This window comes from Schistocerca americana, chromosome 1 (genome assembly GCF_021461395.2).
Source record: "Schistocerca americana isolate TAMUIC-IGC-003095 chromosome 1, iqSchAmer2.1, whole genome shotgun sequence".
Classification (NCBI taxonomy): domain Eukaryota; kingdom Metazoa; phylum Arthropoda; class Insecta; order Orthoptera; family Acrididae; genus Schistocerca; species Schistocerca americana.
The window spans coordinates 436047435-436065830 of record NC_060119.1 but is presented as its reverse complement, the minus strand read 5'-3'; the positions used below and the strand labels follow the sequence as shown (position 1 = coordinate 436065830).

Below are 18396 nucleotides of genomic sequence, written 5' to 3'. Positions count from 1 at the left end.
AGCGAACAGTGTGACCTCTTCTGATATAGACCATTATAGAAAGACAGCGATCGTAAAGTTCGTTAAAGTATTGTTAATTGCTACTAGAGATATCACGAAGATATTTACGATGTTACCATCCAATTCGAAATACTTTCCAGGAGCGCTACAAAAAAGCGACCGTTTTCATTGACTGGAAGAAGGCGTGCAGCGCATTACAAAACTTTCTTCACGGAAAGATATCTGCTCCGCGTCAGCCTATCTATACTGCTAGTTTCTTCCCTGAAAGACGGCATCGGCTCAGAGTTACCGAACCACTCAAATACGACAGTAGAACATTTTTTTCTGGAGAGACAGTTTTAAAGACGAATATTTCTGACAAACAATAAAACGATTTGTACCAATAAAGTTAGATTTCAATTTTTCTCTAGAAACAAAGTAGATGGCTCTGGTGCATTCGCAATCAGAGCAGCTTCGAAAAATGTTTCACTTTAAGATTTAAATTCGAGGAAAGGAGGTTTTCTCCAAAGGAGTGCGAAATGGAACAGCCTACGACGCGATGAGCGAAAGACACGCAGAAGACAACAAACACCAACGCCTGCCTATGTGACGACGGCGTAAACGCGATGAAATGTGGAACCGGTGAGATTAAAAATCTCGAGACGACTCTAAAACTTCCGTCAAGGGAAAAAAAAAGCTATTTACAGGAAGTAACAGCGGAAGAAACTTTAAAGAGATACCCTTAATGGTACTACAAATCTGTTTCTTGTAAATACCGGCTATTCCCTCGTCCGAATCACAGTTGCCGCGAGCTTGTTTATTCTGAGCGGCACTTCTTGCCTGAGCCGTAACTGTCCAACCTCAACTGAGTGAGGGCCAAACAGGTTTAAAGTGAGCCACAAAAACTGCAGCTGTATTCCGAAGTATAAAAACAAGCCCCACAATTCGGCTGCATAGGAGGCACAGAGTCAACATCAATTACTTGTACACAGGGTCTGACAGCGTTTCAGTACAGACAGAAAGACAATCTTACCCACGAAACGAATGTATGCATCAAACTAAGACTGCATTTTGCGGTCGAAACAGTGTTATACGATTAAGGACACAACGCTACAGATTCAACATTAACACACTATTCGTCTAACTTAAACAGTGCAGGTGACATACTGCGTCAGATTTGTTAAAAGAAATCGTATAGTCGCTCAACTTCAGCCATCTGGAACACTAAAACGGTTGTAGAAAACGAAAACGTCGAGGTTCGTACTGTTCTCATCTGAGAAGGTACAAAGTTACAATTTACAGATAACCCACAGATATTGCCAAATTCCAGATCTTATGACGCACGAAGATAACTGTATCTCGTTTCACGGCTTAAGATTCCATCACTCATTTAATCCCTCATTTGCTTCTGAATTCCATTTCGGTGTTTCAACGGGAGATATCGTGCATGAAGACGTACGTGTATCGGTCCGTACGAAAACAGAAAAGAATGGTACTTCCTATTGCACAAGGCTGTTACTACGACATAATGTTTTCAAACGCAGAAGATACTTAGTATTCTTGCTTCTCCGGTATCATCTGAAAAGGTAACTTTATACTTACTTCATTATGTTGGTCCAAGCTGCCTCGATTACAAATCTGTTAATATACGCGGTGTATCAAAAAGAATCATCCGATTTGGCAAGTCTATATTTCTGAAAGTAATAAACATATAGAACGAATTTTGTTTTTTGATGAACGGAAAACTCAATTTTTTTCGTATGTCCCCTTGAGATGCACGGCATACGTCAATCCGGTATTCAAATTGTTCCCACACTACAGCGAGCAAGTCTTGAGTTACAGCTTACTCAGCTGCTGTTATGCCAAGACTCAGTTGATTCACTGTCGTTTGTACAGGAGGCACATTAAGAGTCTTTTATAAACCCCCACAAGAAATAATCACATACAGTCAGGTCCGGTGACCTTGGAGGCCAGTAATGTAAGCTGAATCATTTGGTCCAAAGCGACCGATCCAACGCTCAGTAACCCTTTGATTTAAAAATTCCCGCACTTCCAGATGCCAGTTTGGCGGTGCCCTATTCTGTTGGTATGCAGTCGTTCGAATCTGTCTCCAACTAAGGGAAAAGAAAGTTCTCAAGCACATCAAGATGTATGCTTCCTATAACAGCGTTCTCGGCAAAGAAATATGGACCATACACCTTTTCCCGTGAAGATGCGCGAAACACATTAAATTTTGGAGAGTCCCTCTCATGTTGTACAACTTCATGTGGTTGTTCTGTACCCCATCTTCTCACATTATGACGGTTCACCTTCCCATTTAAATGGAATGTTGCCTCGTCACTCCACATGAAAAGTGGAAGAAAACTATCATCCTCCATCCTGTCAAGAAGGAAATTACAAAACTCTGCCCGTTGTTGTTTATCACCGCCACGAAGAGCTGGATTTTGTATGGTTTCATGCGTAAACTTCAATGCAACACACGCCAAACGGACATAGGCAACATGATGAGCTGTCTACCCGCACAGCGAACGGATTTCTGAGGACTCCTTGTGAAACTATGGCAGAAGCATTCGACGTCTGCTTCAAACACTCAGGGATGGCCTGGCAATGTGCCTTTACACAAACAACCTGTTCCTCGGAATTGTTCATGCCATCGTCTAATGCTCTGTGCGGTAGGAGAATCCGTATGATACCTAATACGAAAGTCACCCTGAACAGTAATTACTGACTCGCATTGAGCAAAACATAGGACACACAACGCTTTCTGTTGTCCCGACACCAATCTTGCTAGAACTGAAGTGGGCGCAGACTGCTGCTACCTAGCGGGGACCATGTAGAACTCGAGAGTTTGGTCTTTCCGACTGTACTTTGTTCAGGTACGTATCTCAAATAACATAAGTTATAATTTTTAAAAAATCAGATGATTCTTTTTGATGTTGTTGTTGTTGTGGTCTTCAGTCCTGAGACTGGTTTGATGCAGCTCTCCATGCTACTCTATCCTGTGCAAGCTTCCTCTCCCAGTACCTACTGCAACCAACATCCTTTTGAATCTGCTTAGTGTATTCATCTCTTGGTCTCCCTCCACGCTGCCCTCCAGTACTAAATTGGTGATCCCTTGATGCCTCAGAACATGTCCTACCAACCGATCCCTTCTTCCAGTCAAGTTGCGCCACAAACTCCTCTTCTCCCCAATTCTATTCAATACCTCCTCATTACTTATGTGATCTACCCATCTAATTTTCAGCATTCTTCTGTAGCACCAAATTTCGAAAGCTTCTATTCTCTTCTTGTGTAAACTATTTATCGTCCATGTTTCACTTCCATACATGGCAACACTCCATACAAATACTTTCAAAAACGACTTCCTGACACTTAAATCAATACTCGATGTTTACACCCTGCATAATATTTGCGGTGACTTTCACGATACCTCCAAAACTTCCCGCCGCCAGTCACTGGATGGTTTTATGTGGTGCTAACCTGAGGAAGTTGCATGAATTTTCACATGTCTTTTGCTGCACAACGTGATATAACGGAAGCTGAAGTGGTTGGGTTCTGCCTGTGCACTACAGTGGTTATAAATATATGAATCAAGTAGTCGTCAGGACTTCTGTCTTCCCATCAGTTTATTTTTCAAGGGAGAAAATTCGATATCCGTAATGTTCTCGAGCTTTTTCGGATATTTTTGAACGTTCTAGTACATAACTTAAAACAGATCAGCACTTCTGAATCTCGTTTTAACCATGTAATAAAAGATGGAGGAACAAGTCATCGAAAGATGTATTGTAATATTTCTGGCTTTACAGCCATCTTATACGGCTACAAGAAGTTGCTCTTAGAGCATCTGAGAAAGCAGCAGCAGCAAGATGACGGGTACCGTGAGAAAGACCGCCTAAATTGTGGTCCCTCCCCCCCGCAACTGCCTGCTGCGTTCGGAAGTTGCGCCACAAAATGATAACCTTCTGTTATTAATGTTAGAAAAACTAAACAGTGTATTTACTTGCATTTCATGTAAAAGAATCTCTCAATAGCAGGTTGTCATTCCATTATTTCAAAAGTGTTAATTACCAGCAATTCCGAAGCAATATCAGTGGCACGAAAGAAGAGGCTTAATAAAGAGCGTGTTAATGAGTTTTTTGATAAATACGAGGAAATACTAGATGAACATAACTTTATTGCTGACCAAATACATAACGTGGTTGAATTCCAGTTGTCCACAGTTTAAAAAATAAAGTAACTGCCCGAAAAGCCAATCACCAAGTGGGCGCGATCACAAGCGGAGAAAGGTATCTTACGACAAATGTGTGTGTGTGTGTGTGTGTGTGTGTGTGTGTGTGTGTGCGTGCGCGCGCGCGCGCGCGCGCAATGCAGCAGGCGAATTCATAGTATCTTCGATGTCAATATGTACGTGCAGCAAAATAAATGACGTCTTGAGAAAAATGGAGCTCCACCAAACACAGTATTTGGATGGGTAACATCAGAACTGTTTGTCCGGTGACCAAAACACTTCATAAACCCTACCAAAGTCGAAAAGAGAGATCAGAAACAAACATTGTTTTTATTGGGTGGACATAGCTGTGCATAAACCTAAAGAGACAGACGACAACTAAAAAGATTAAAAAATAAAGGACAGGCTGAAGTGACTATATCATAAGTAAGGAAGGTAGAGGAGGAGACGTGATTCAACGTATGAAGTGTAAAGTTTCAGCTCAAGACCTATACGCTGGTGTGGAAAGTGAAATCAAGAAATATTTCTGGCGCTCAAGAAAACGCTAGATCCCGAAGGATTTGAACACATTTAACAGACGTGTGTGCTGCACACGGTAAATGAACAGTTCGTAGACGATTGTTTGATTGTATGAAAATTCACCCCATAATAAAGCTGCGTCAGTGAGGCAAACGTTTCTGAAATGTACAGGCCTTGACCTGAACCCGATGAAACCTCTTTTGGATTAGCTAGAACGTTGACTTCTCTAGAATCCAGCGTTTAACATCACTATCCTGCCGAGTTTTAGATTTTGAGGAAGAATGGGCTTTCATTCTTCCACAGGCACCTCATTGAAAGTTAAACTACCGACATGCAACACTTCTCAAAGCACTGGTGTACCTGTGGCCTAACCTGGAAGGGGTTACATCAATAAACCACAGAGCTTCAGTAACGCACACTGGCAGAGCGAGCGCCGCCAGAGATTGCTGGAACTGCGGACTTGTTAGTCTCCCCACACCACACCACCTGGTCGCAAATAGTTCCTCTAGTATGAGATTTTCACTCTGCAGCGGAGTGTGCGCTGATATGAAACCTCCTAGCAGACTAAAACTGTGTGCCGGACCGAGACTCGAACTCGGGACCTTTACCTTGCGCGGGCAAGTGCTCTACCAACTGAGCTACCCAAGCACGACTCACGCCCCGTCCTCTCAGCTTTAAATCTGCCAGTACCTCGTCTCCTACCTTCCAAACTTTCCAGAAGCTCTCCTGCCCGCGAAAGGCAAAGGTCCCGAGTTCGAGTCTCGGTCCGGCACACAGTTTTGATCTGCCAGGAAGTTTCAGTTCCTCTAGTATTTCTATGCGGCCTGGATATTTCAGGGTGGCACAAAGCCGCAACGAGGCATCTGCGGTCGAGATCATGGACTGATTCCGACTTCACCCACTGTTCAACAGTGCCGAACGGAGCCTTCGCTCGATACAACGCCGTGCCGCACCAGCCACCGAGGGAGACACCGGTGTCTGGTTTTCACCATCATCACTACTTGGCCTCTGCACCGGAGACTGCTCGGAAATTGGTGTTGACCGTTGACCTTCACTGCGTTATTTTGGACTACTTCTGAGGATATACTAACGTCGGATGTCTCATGATTGTCGTCTTCAGTCGTGTACATTCAGTGTTGAAAATGCGCCTTAACTTAGCAAAAAGTGTTCCAGGCAGAGTTCAAGCCATTATAAAGACGAAGAGTAAACACACCCCGTATTAATGTCCACTAATAGGTGATCAAATAGTGTATGTATATTTGAATAAAAACACCGCGCCATTACGCCCGACCAAGAACAGTCACATTACGAGAGTAATCAATCGCTCAAGGCGGCATTGATAGTTCGCAGAAGTCACAGTTTCACATGTTCTTGACCATCTCTAATAAGAACGATTTCGTTCACAGTGACTTTACGAGGGCAGGCTAAATGTTCGTATCGCTATGAGATTTCCAACACCATTCTATAAGCGTCAATTCAAAAAAAAAAAAAATCAGTTTCGATGCGGAAGAGAGAAGACGACGGCGACGGTATGGTGGTGACGGTGGCGGCAGCTCGGCGTTTATAAATAGCAGAGATCTTGGCAACCAAGTGCACAGGGACGCAGGCCAAAAGCTCTCGCAAGCTCGCGGCCAGTACGAAGAGCACGTTAAAGATCCATCAAGGTCACAGAAAAATAAAAATAAAGCTGTTATTGCATGTTTCGGAATTGGTTAGTGTAGCAACGTGCCAATCAGAATTACGAAATATTTGAAAACGCATTCTCCACTTTAAAGGTGGATTTGATTGTCCTGTTTCCATATACAACAGAAAGAGGATATACCATTAATTAAAACAACCGCAATAAATAGGCGTTGACTGCCGGCCGGAGTCGCCAAGCGGTTCTAGGCGCTACAGTCTGGAACCGCGCGACCACTGCGGTCGCAGGTTCAAATCCTGCCTCGGACATGGATGTGTGTGATGTCCTTAGGTTAGTTAGGTTTAAGTAGTTCTGAGTTCTAGGGGACTGATGACCACAGCAGTTGAGTCCCATAGTGCTCAGAGCCAATACGCGTTGTCTCAAGTACCTGCTGTGGAAGGCTGTCTTGTACAATGACTTTTTTGAGAAATACTGCTGTGTGAGTTGTTAAACTTGTAATGGGGACACCATAGTTACCGGATACTTCCCCTCGTTTCACGAAACAGCGCATACATAGTTAGAGACAATCACTTCGGTACAATAGCCAGTTGCTACTCACAGTGGAGAAAAATCTTCAAGAGATTTAAGTGTTCGTAGTACGGTATACCATCCACTAAAATATCGGTCTGTTCAAGATTGTGCCTTTCTTCAATTTGACGAGCACACTAACACAAACGTTACAGTACCAGTATGTTGCATACGAAACATTACAATACCTGACGAATACTTAACCGTTTTGTCTCAGATATAGCCAACGACGTTCTTCGGAAAAGAAAGTGTCCTGTACTGAACGGTCTCGTTCAATTCCTTGCTATTACAATTACAGCTCTGTCTAAACGAGAAATTGACAAAAGTAACATTTTCCTCATAACAGAACTACTCATCGTCGGAGCTTTAAATTCGCATTGTAGTATTTCAAAACTAATACTTCGTGAATATGATACAAATCACTGCCTCCCTTACATTTCACCCGGCTCAATAACCCAAAACACCTACGTATGAAGAAACATGTTTGTGCACATGTTTCACAAAGATTCTTGAAATAATTTTTCAGAAAAATGCGCAAAAAGTGTTTCCTTGTGTAATTATTTAAAATGCTTCATCGAGATTCCATTGTGAAGTCAGTTAAAATAACACTAGAACACACATGATAAAATCCAGACCCATCAATATTCAGCCACCATAGGAACTGCACGTCACGAAAAGTTAAAATCCGTTATCTTGACATAACGACTGAGTTTAACTGCGCCCGTAAATATCTGATACAGTACTGGTAACAGGCATTGGCCACGGCGGCCTATAGGCAATAATTTTACCGCATGGTCAATTCATTTAAAAAATCGTATGCAATACAAAAAAAAATCCTGTCAAGCACCTTAATGACCTGAAGAATATATTTGATGTCTCTTCTGGTATTAGCCTTCTGGACACGATTGTGCTCTCCAGTCCCACACTTAACGTTTTTAGCACAATGGCGCTTACTAACTGCCCCGAACGCCACATACACGACTGCGGTAGAGTTGAAGGGAAAGCCGGAGGCAGGACTATTAATCCCAGAAAAAGCCAACGCCATTTATGGCATTCATCTTACAATCTCTAGTTTCATAATATAATGGGATTCCTCTGGACTACAACAGTCAGCTGGCTCTGTCACGAATTATTTTACGAGTATTTTACTTTTCAAGGAGGATGCACAAGGTCGTCACTTCAGAGAAAACCACCAAACATATTGAACGAAGTTTGAATCACAATTTATCTTAATGTTCAGTACTTTGTTTCTTCCGCCTAACTTAGTAGCTTCAGTACCGGATTGAAGCTTTGTGTAAGCAAAAAGCTAGTTACTGGTGAGCTGAAGAATTCCTTTATATCAACTGGCGTTAAGACTTAAAATGTGTCTCGTCCTGCCAAGGCACAATCCATACGGCGTAGAACCATGAACATACAGAAGTCAACGTTTTGAAATCGAGCAGGGCGGATATCAGCAATGGAGGACACTAATACTGATGTGCATTTAATGGCTCTAAGTGCGTATTCTCAGGTTTTCATTCATAAATGTAACTAAAAAAATTAAAAAGGCTTGCATGTCTTTGTATTAGCTGTTTCATCTCGTGTACGATCTCTACGGGAAAGAGATGTATACGAGCTGAGGGACAATCGCAGATTCCGTAATGAATGGGGTTCTTGCAATTATTGAAGCATATTTCTACGAAGTAGCAGAAGTAAGTCAGTCAGTCATTCTTGAAACACACGTCGGGAAGGTTTTACGGCGAAAATAAGTGCTGAACAAACAGTCGCACTGCCTTCTTTGTATTTTTTACGCCTGTATAACGGCCCGACATTACTTCCGTGAGTCTTAAAAGTGAAACTGCCGTCTCAGACAAGTAATTCTTCACTGTGACAATAACCTCTGAAAGAAAGTGTGCGTAGCTCCTCTGTTAAATTTACTACACTAACCACGTGCAATTCCTTTACATAGTGACGCAGAATGACGTGGAAGATATGACACTTAAAAATAACGGTGGATTTGATACAATGAGAACTTGCTCTTCGGAGAGAGATTACCTCCGTACATGGGCAACAGGTAGCTCCAGCAGATATAGACAGATCAAAATTTTAACGTTCATTGAAAAAGCAATATATTTATAATGTACTTGTCTTTGTAACCAAATGTTTTAATTGTCCAAAGTACACAGTAACTATAGAGAAAGCAATACCTGAAATTTGTTGGTAAGACTTTCGTAATGTAACTCTCTTCACTAATGATTGTAGACGTATCGTGGTGTTGAATGGTACTCTCTCTAATAAATATATTTTGTATTCACTGTATTCAGTTGTAAAGAGCAGTTCAGTGGATCTAAGGCAATTCTTACCGCGTAGTAACATGTGGAATGGCGAAAATATTTTGGAATAACTATGGTGGGTATAAATCATAAAACGTAATCCAGTTTTGCTCAATTCCACAGATACTGTATGTAGTTTCTTACGGTATTAAACGTTTTAATTAAAATTCGGCGTTTGTTTTCGTTTATCTATGACAATGTTTCTGATTCCACTTGAGAACACGAAGTCTTATACTTGCAATTAAACATGTACGAAGAGTAATCTGGGTAAGCTGGTACGAAAACGGCTTTTTAAAAATGGGAAAGCGAATGTTCTGTGAAGGTGAAAAAGTCAGGTGTTTCGCTGAGGGGGGGGGGGGGGGGGGGCGGGCTTCCTGCGTGGAATAGCGATGTCTTTTTAACAAAGTAGTGTATTAAGTAATTTTAGAGGCGATTGTAATAAATTTTGAAACAGTTCCTCTGAGAATTCGTTGGCAGCAGCTAATACATTTTTCTTTGGATTTCGTGTGATTGTCTGCTACGCATAGAAAGTAGTAAATCCTTATTGTTGTGCGCGCATAAAATAATGCGAGTCTTGAATTTTCGTACTCAAGATCGCTCTGAAATGCCCTATGTTCCCAATACTCAACGCATAAACTGACTTCCCTCTGCATTCTCTACAACTGAAAGTAAGTGATTATCCCTCAATACACTATTTTTTAGACTACCTTGAAAGACGTTGCTAAAAGCTTAACAATCAGGAGCCAGATGGCAACCTACGTCGGGTTGTGATAACGGATACAGAAAATATGCTGCAATATTAGTGTAGTTTTCTGTGCAGCAAAGTTTAGAAAAAATAAAAAAAAGTACCATCCTTCACTTGTCCTGACGCCTTTTGTGCACGGAACATGATAAACACTATTTGATGCTACAAGCTTTCTCTAAATCGACTGATCGTGGTGCATGCGCGTCACATGTCAGCAAGTAAATAAGCCGCTAGCCACGCCAGGAGTGCTTTGGCGACGTTAATCATTAACTGATTGCGCTGACTGTAGAATTTTAATCTACTGATATGTGGGAGACCGCACAGAATCTTAAGTTAACGAATTCTCGCCGTCTTCATTCTTGTGTGTTTGCTTTATTTTCATGACAGTTGGCGAAGATTCCATGAGAACCTGATACTTCTTTTTGCGTGTTTCCCACACGAGACCAAATATCTGAAAGCTACACAATATTAGTGTTTTACAATGCCTGGAAAAAATAGTCCTCCCTATGTGCAGCATAAATAGTTTTCTAATGCAAGTTGTTTCGAAAGTCAACCAATTCGAATCAATAGATACAAATGATAACAGTGAATAATGGACTAGGTGCAGCCTTCTAAATATTGTGTGATATATTTTTGAAATGCTCGTAAGACATTTTCCCCACTTTAACACTGTGGAGAGTTTAGCGTAAGACCTTTGTCAAGAATATCAACTATGAATTTTGCTTTGGTAAATAACACGATCTGCTATCACTGCTAGTCCGTAAATCCCCACATTCGAACTTCTTGCACGAAGAATCCCTCATAACTTCACTTTAAACAGTCAGTACTGTCACAAGCACTATTCTAGTACGACCACTTGAGACAAGCAAGTCGCGGTACTGGAATAATACGGCAGAGGTGCTGCTACAGACTCACTTGCCACGAACGAAAGGAGAAAGTTGCTCGAGTAAAAAAGAGGCTTAGAACTTCGATTCCGACAGCGCGATCGGATCTCCGGACCACGGAAAGCGCGCCCAATACTGAGCACAGCGGTGGTTGTGTATGTGCGATGGGGGGGAGGGGGGGGGTGTCTGCTCGGGCCGAACAGCCGCGCCAACAAGAAATGGAGCGGCCGCAGCGCGAGCCGCCCTGGTGACTCACTTCCGGCGCTGCGAGCACGCCACGGCGCGAACACCGCTTCCGGCAGGCGGGGCGCAAGTGCGTACGTGCAACAGCGCTGCGGCAACACCCCGCCAACCGTCTCGCAACCCCATCGAGCCAAAGTTGCCACGTAAGCTGTCCAGCCGGGTAAATCGCATCCACGAAATTCTACGCGTAAAACACACTTCTTTAGCTGCGACAGAACAAAACAGAGGGAGTAACATGAACTGGTAAGTGCCTGAACGTCACGAGTCCGTAAAGCTTCATCTCTAGCGTCTAATCGTGACAAGTCGCTCCACTGCAGCGCACCTGGCGAATTATTCCTGTACTTAGACTCGCCTGTCAAGGCTGGTCGTCCGTTTCCACGTCAGCGCCAAAATTGCTTCTGTTACGAAATGTCTGCTGTGCAGTTTGGAATTTGGATGGTTAAAGTAGGGTTGGGAGGGACTGTCCGTCTCCGACAACGTCAGTCTACAGTACCAGAATTAAGGGACAAGCAGTGCTAATAACAGTACTAAAGTCCAAAGCGATACTGATAGTGGATGTTCTCGACGAAGGTAGTGTGATAAATGGTCCACACTGGTAAATGGGAACAGATAAAAACTGTAATTCGAAGTGGTTTGGCCCACAGCGCCTGTTTACTTATTCTTTATTCTTTCTAACTGCCAACTCACAAAACTGTTTTCCTTCTCCAATAGCGTTGTCTTATTCACTGTTGAGCTTCGCCGCTTCTAGATCGCAAGGTCACGAATACCATTCTCGACTTCATCGAAGATATTCTTCGTTCGGGGACTGGGTATTTGTATTGTACCAATCATTTTCTCTATCTTCATCACAAAGACGCGCAAGTGGCTGAAATGGAGTTAAAAAAATCACCAGGCGCCGCATAACCCCACTCTCTTGGCCAGTAATGCCGTACGACCACTTAATTTTTATTCAATGTTGAAACAATTTTCCATCTATTTATAGTCTGTCATGCACAGTGTGAACCTTTTGATTAGGTATTCAAAGACAAAATTCACATATCTGGCGCCTCTTCTGTCGGAATACACGTACAAAAATATCAAGACTTCATACAACCTTCGCAATGTGTCAAAACAAAGCAAGAGACACAAAATCTGTTACTACACAATGCAGCCAGAATTTTTTAACCTCCCAAGTTGACACGTGAATGGTGCCGATTTACACTCTGGCATATGAAGTGTACCCACCTAGCCACTTTAAACAAAGTCGGCTGTGTAAAACCGGTTCCGCAGCCCAGACTCCGATAAACATCGCTAAAGGACGGACGAAGTGACGATCTACCAACTGTGATTACTTGTATAATTGTGTAGAAACACTGTTCGTGCAAGAAGATCGCTTCTATTGACTTTTTTTCCTGCGTGGCAGCTTTTATCAGGTACACAAACTATAGTACACGCATCCATTAATTCATTAACAGCCATCTCTACAGTGTTTTCACCACATGTGGTACGCAGGGTGTCGACTTTCTTCTTTTTTAAGGAAGTGCTGAAGCAACTGCCATCTTCATTTAAATATGGAGCGATGTACTTTCGGACATTTGATGCCTCCCTGAGCAAGACTCGTGATGATACTTCTCAACAACACGAAGTTTCACAAAAATATCTAGGAAATGTGCTTATGGAGGATATCAGAATGCTTCTAGGAAGACAAAGCAGGAAAAAGTGCACGTCAACAAAAACAAGGAACTTCCGTATGCGCTATCGCACGGCTTGCTGAGCGTTGTTTACGAATGCTTAGGCGCTTGCTACGGCATGTAAAGACAGGAAAATTTGGGACAGCCAGGTTAAATGGATTGGCGCTAACAAAACCGTCGAAGACACTTAAAGATCCAAATTCAATTTTACGATAGTCTATGCCCCCAATAATAAATGGATTTTTCCGCTGAGTTCATGGTAGACAGGAGTATTGTAGCCACAATTCGAACGAATTACACGTTTTTGAAGTCACACTCTTAACGAGGAAGTGCGATACCAGCTTCGCAAATATTTACTTTCGGCGAACTCGGTGTGGGACTAAGGTGAACCTGTTTTCCTCCTTGTTGATTCTGGGTCAGTCTTCCGCGAAGCACAGTCATGGAGCCTTCAGACAGAGGCATATAAAAATATTACGATGGAAGCGCTCGATGTAGGCATGTGCAGAAAACGATATCGAAAGTGCAGCTGCCTCAAATACAATGGCAGGTAGACGCTAAGGCACGAGTCCTTTGTTTCCAGTAACATGTGTACCGCACCACGACTGTGCTGGAAGACGACCACCGAATCATCAGATATCAACACAATGGCACTGTGTGGCGCGAGAGGCAGCTGAGTATCAGCCGGCTTCTGGCGGGCGGTCCAGCGCGTTTACCTTGTCTGAGGTCGTCGCGCTGGCGCACACGCGGTGAAACCAGCCGCTATCGACAAGCACGCACCGCCCCCCGGGCTGCGCGAGGAGGGCACACGCAGATATGCACACGCAGGGCGCAAGCGCGAGAGCCAGCCGACAACACGCAGAGGCAACCGAGCCGCGGCCGCGGGCAGACTAACAAACAAGTGACTGCCGGCGAGGGCGCTGGGCAGAGCCGCCTCCCCCCCACCCGGCAGCCGCTCTGGCGACGGTCGCAGCCCGCCGATTCCGCCCCGCCTTCCTACAACCGGAAGGCATGCACAAGCCGTGGGCCGAGTCGACAAACACTACACTCACTTAGTCGCACAGAGCATAAATATCTATGGCGTGAGCATTCTGACGCAGAACGAGACTTCTGTCCGCAAAATCTACTGCAACTTTAATCACGTGATTTTTGGAACGGCGCATTTTTACCTCGTGTAGCACTTAAGCCTGCACATGGACCGTGCTATCGAACATCAACATTCAGCGTGCCGAGTTCAACGTGTTAGTAAGCGCTCAGAAACGATGGAACTGGTGCATGCAGTGCGTGTGACAAACCGGTATACGCGGTCCTTGCGCGCTCCAGCGGCAGTCGTCGGCTGTGTCTGGCTCGCGAATGAAAAGGTTTTACGAAATGGACGGACGTAAATTCCTACGTTAGCTGTATTAAAACGCACATTTCCTCCACTGTCCACACGTTAGTCATACTGTTCGGTCCGTAGTATCATAAATAGAAACTCCAATATCCATGGACATGTTATGAGACAAAAAGGAAAGTACCGTGTCTAATCAATAAGAACACAAACTTATGAAAGTTCCATTAGAAACAGTGTGATACAAATTTACAATAGTTCTCCCCACAAAATCAAAACTATTTCATCATTCTCATTTCTTAGTAAAACCCTAAGGTCATTCTTTCTTGATCGCCGTTCCTAAACAGCAGCAAAAATCCTTAAAAGTGAAATACAAAACTTAACACAAGAAAGCGCACAATATCTTACTGCAAACAGTGCAATCTGTCTTCTAGATCAAGTCAATCAAACTCACTCTTCAAAAATAACGCACTTATATTTGTATAACATCGAATATTGTAGAATTTACTTTTATTAAATGATGAAGTATCACAAACTATTAGAATAGGCGAAGACTAGTAATCATTTTTGGGTGCAGTGTCACACGAACCAGCGCCACATGACCATACTTCGCATCTTACCGTCTCCTGAAAGCTTTAACCGTAGATTTGTTATTGACATTTAAATACAAGGGAGTGTACCAACAACTTTACATTTCTCACTACGTGTGCCTTTGCTTTCAAACTGCATACTTTTATAATATGCACGTTACAATAATTCTTTGACCACCCAACATGACGTTTCCAGTTATTTTATTACAAAGAAGTATATACAATTAACGACTGTTTTACTAGAAAACTTCAATTTCCTGAGGCTTAAAAACGGCATATATATAACATGGGCTTCAACTGGAAGCGGATATTGCGAATTCTAACTCTGTTTTGAAAAGAGAGAGAGAGAGAGAGAGAGAGAGAGAGAGAGAGAGAGAGAGAGAGAGAGAGCATATGACGTACGTGGCGTTCTTCCATCTCATTCGTCAACATTAAAATGCACGTTCAGAATAGCTGTCATGCTAGATATTGCTCTGCACGTTCGGAAACACTTGTCTACATGCTTTTTCCACGCTTACGTCAGAAACACGGCACCGAGGCCCACGAGAAAGACACGAAGGTGAGCCTGCGCTCGCTCGCTCAACTGAACAGACTAAGTGCGCTTCTACACCTGTTAACTCGTAACTACAATCGCACCAAAAAGTATTGGCACAGTTACATTTTAGTGGTTGTAGGTTAAACGAAACATATATTTCAGAACAGAACCCATACATGTGACACCTTACATTACATAGTTTACAAATATGTCAAAATCACCTGTCCTTAAAGTAACATACAGTGTCATGAAAAAAAACATCGCTCTTCTGCACCCAAAAAAGTATTGGCACACGCATATGAATCGGACAGTGTGTTCGTTTTCTTCATTGATGTTCACCATCTAATAGCTAGTGTGCATCCCTTTAGCATCTATAACAGCACGTAAACGCCTAGGAATGCTTTGTATTAAATTCCGGGTGATATCAGGGGTAATTTTCGACCATTCCTCCAGGAGCACTTTCTCCAAGTCGTTTTTACCGGACGGACGCCTTTTTCTGACTTGTGTGTCAAGATGAGCCCACAGGTTCTCAATGGGGTTCAAATCAGGGCTCTGAGGTGGTGTTAGAACCCTTCTGGGGGCATTGTACAGTAACCACTCCCGGGTTTTCATGGCGGTATGTTTTGGGTCGTTGTCTTGCTGGAACTGAAACACCCCAGTAAGGCCCAATTTCTGTGCACTAGCGTGTAAATTACCTCGCAACACGTCAATGTATCTCATATGATCCATTGTGCCGTGAATTACAGCTAGATTTCCAACGCCGGAAGCCGCCATACAGCCCCAGACCATGATACCGCCCCCACCGTGTTTGACTGTGGGATGCATGTGTTTGATGTCGAGGTGCGTATTCGGCTTGCGCCAAATTTTCTTTCTTGCATCAAATCCGAACACATTGAACTTCGATTCGTCGCTAAATATCACAGTGTTCCAAAACTCCATCGGCTTGCTGATGTAGTCCTTGGCAAACTGCAGGCGTTTCTGCCGGTTAATTTCCGAAATGTATGGCTTCTTCCTGGGAGAACGTCCATGCATGTCAGCCTCATTCAACACATTTCGTATAGTCTGAACACTAACCGTCTTGTCGGACGTTGTCTGAACAATCTCAGCAATAGTTGCTGCACTTGTAGCAGGTTCCTTCCGAGCAAGTGCGATGATATGGCGACGCTCTCGGGTTGTAAGCACTTTTGGACGTCCAGGACGACACTTATTCACTGTTGTTCCAGTCTCTTTATATTTCTGAATGATGGCTCTTACCGTGGTGTAGCTCACAGACACCTCTGCTCCGATTTGTCGATAGCTTCTCCCTTGTGAATGGAGCAATACCACTCTCTCACGCAACGCCACTGAATGTTCCTTCTTCTTCGGCCCCATGCTGACCACTATCGCGCACTACAGCAACATACTGGCGACCGGGCCGTCAACAACACGCAGTGTCTAATGTGTCAGCAGATGGCGTTCCGGTACCTGAAAACCCAGCAATATACCGAGATGCCATGCTCTGTGCCAATACTTTTTGTGTGCAGAGGAGATACGTGTTTGCCCATAACACTGCATTTCTTTGTTAATGGTAGGCACTATGGGCAGAATTGTAATGTCTGGTATGTGAGGTAGCACGTACATGTACTGTGTACCGGAAAGTGCGGCGTTTGTAACCAGCAACGATAAATACGCACGTGTGCCAATACTTTTTGGTGCGATTGTAGATGCATACGTACAAACGAGAATTGCATCTTCTACTGGAATCCGCTATTATGGAGTCTTACTGTTATTAGACCTACAATGATCGGCTGTGCTGGGGTAGAATACATTTGAAATCACGCAATTGCATAAGCCCACTTCTTGTATGAAATAACGACTGTTAAGCAGAAGAGACTAAACGCTATAAACAAGCCGTTATCCCGCTTACACAGAGTATTGATCTTAAATTAAATTTTGTTGTAGTACCGTTAATCAGTAAGACTTCATAACAGCAGATTCCTGTAAAAGATGCAATTCTCGTTAGTACGTACATGCCCAGCTGCGGGGTTAACAGGTTTAGAAACACATTTTGTCTGTTGAGCTGAGCGAGAGGAGTTCAGGTCACAGTTAGTAGTAATAGTCGAAAAGTCATCGAATAAAACGTAAGTAATATGCGGCGTCCCCAACAAAGTTTTATAGGCCCTCTATTGTTCCTGACGTATATTAACGATATAGGAGACAATCTTAGAAGCCGTTTTAGATTGGTTTGCAGATGATGCTGTCATTTACAGTCTCGTAGTCATTAGATGACCAAAACGAATTGCAAAATGATTTACTTAAGATATCTGTAAGGTGCAAAAGTGGCAATTTACCCTGAATGAAGAAAAGTTTGCGGTTAAAGGCGCTGCAGTCTGGAACCGCAGGACCGCTACGGTCGCAGGTTCGAATCCTGCCTCGGGTATGGATGTTTGTGATGTCCTTAGGTTAGTTAGGTTTAACTAGTTCTAAGTTCTAGGGGACTAATGACCTCAGCAGTTGAGTCCCATAGTGCTCAGAGCCAGAGCTAAGAAAAGTTACGTTATTCACATGAGCACTAAACGAAATCCGCTAAATTTCGATTACGCGATAAGTCACAGAAATCTGAAGGCTGTATATTCAACTAAATACTTACGGATTACAGTTACAAATAATCTAAATTGGAACAAACACACAGATAATTTGCGGGTAGAGCAACCCAAAGACTGCGATTTACTGGCAGAACACTTAGAAGGTGCAACAGATCTACTAAAGGGACTGCTTACACCACGTCTTGTCTGTCCTATTCTGGAGTATTGCTGTGCGGTGTGGGAACCGCATCAGGTGGGATTGACGGATCACATCGAAAAAGTACAAAGAAGGGCGGATCGTTTTGTACTATCGCGAAATAGGTGAGATAGTGCCACAGACACGATACGTGCATTGGAGTGGCAATCATTACAACAAAGGCGTTTTTCGTTGAGACGGGATCTTCTCATGGAATTTCAAGCACCAGTTTTCTCGTCCGATTGCGAAAACATTGTTAGCACCCACCTACATAGGGAGAAATGATAATCACGATAAAATAAGTCAGGGCTCGCACAAAAAAATTTAAGTGCTCGTTTCTCCCGCGCGCCTTTCGAGAGACAGCTTGAAGGTGGTTCACTGAACTCTCTGCCAGGCAC

At 43.3% G+C, this 18396-nt stretch overlaps 1 protein-coding gene across 2 annotated transcripts in view; it reads right to left on the bottom strand.

Annotated features, from left to right (window-relative positions):
- LOC124602690 (serine/threonine-protein kinase 3) overlaps positions 1-18396 on the bottom strand; it is a 362931-nt gene that overhangs the window by 245114 nt on the left and 99421 nt on the right. The window contains exon 1 of one of the 2 annotated variants that reach the window (XM_047136339.1): positions 13500-13658. The exons of the other annotated variant lie outside the window; for it this stretch is intronic. The gene's annotated coding sequence lies outside the window, so the exon portion shown is untranslated. Of the gene's footprint in view, positions 1-13499; positions 13659-18396 lie in introns of those variants that run through there. 2 annotated transcript variants of the gene reach the window in all.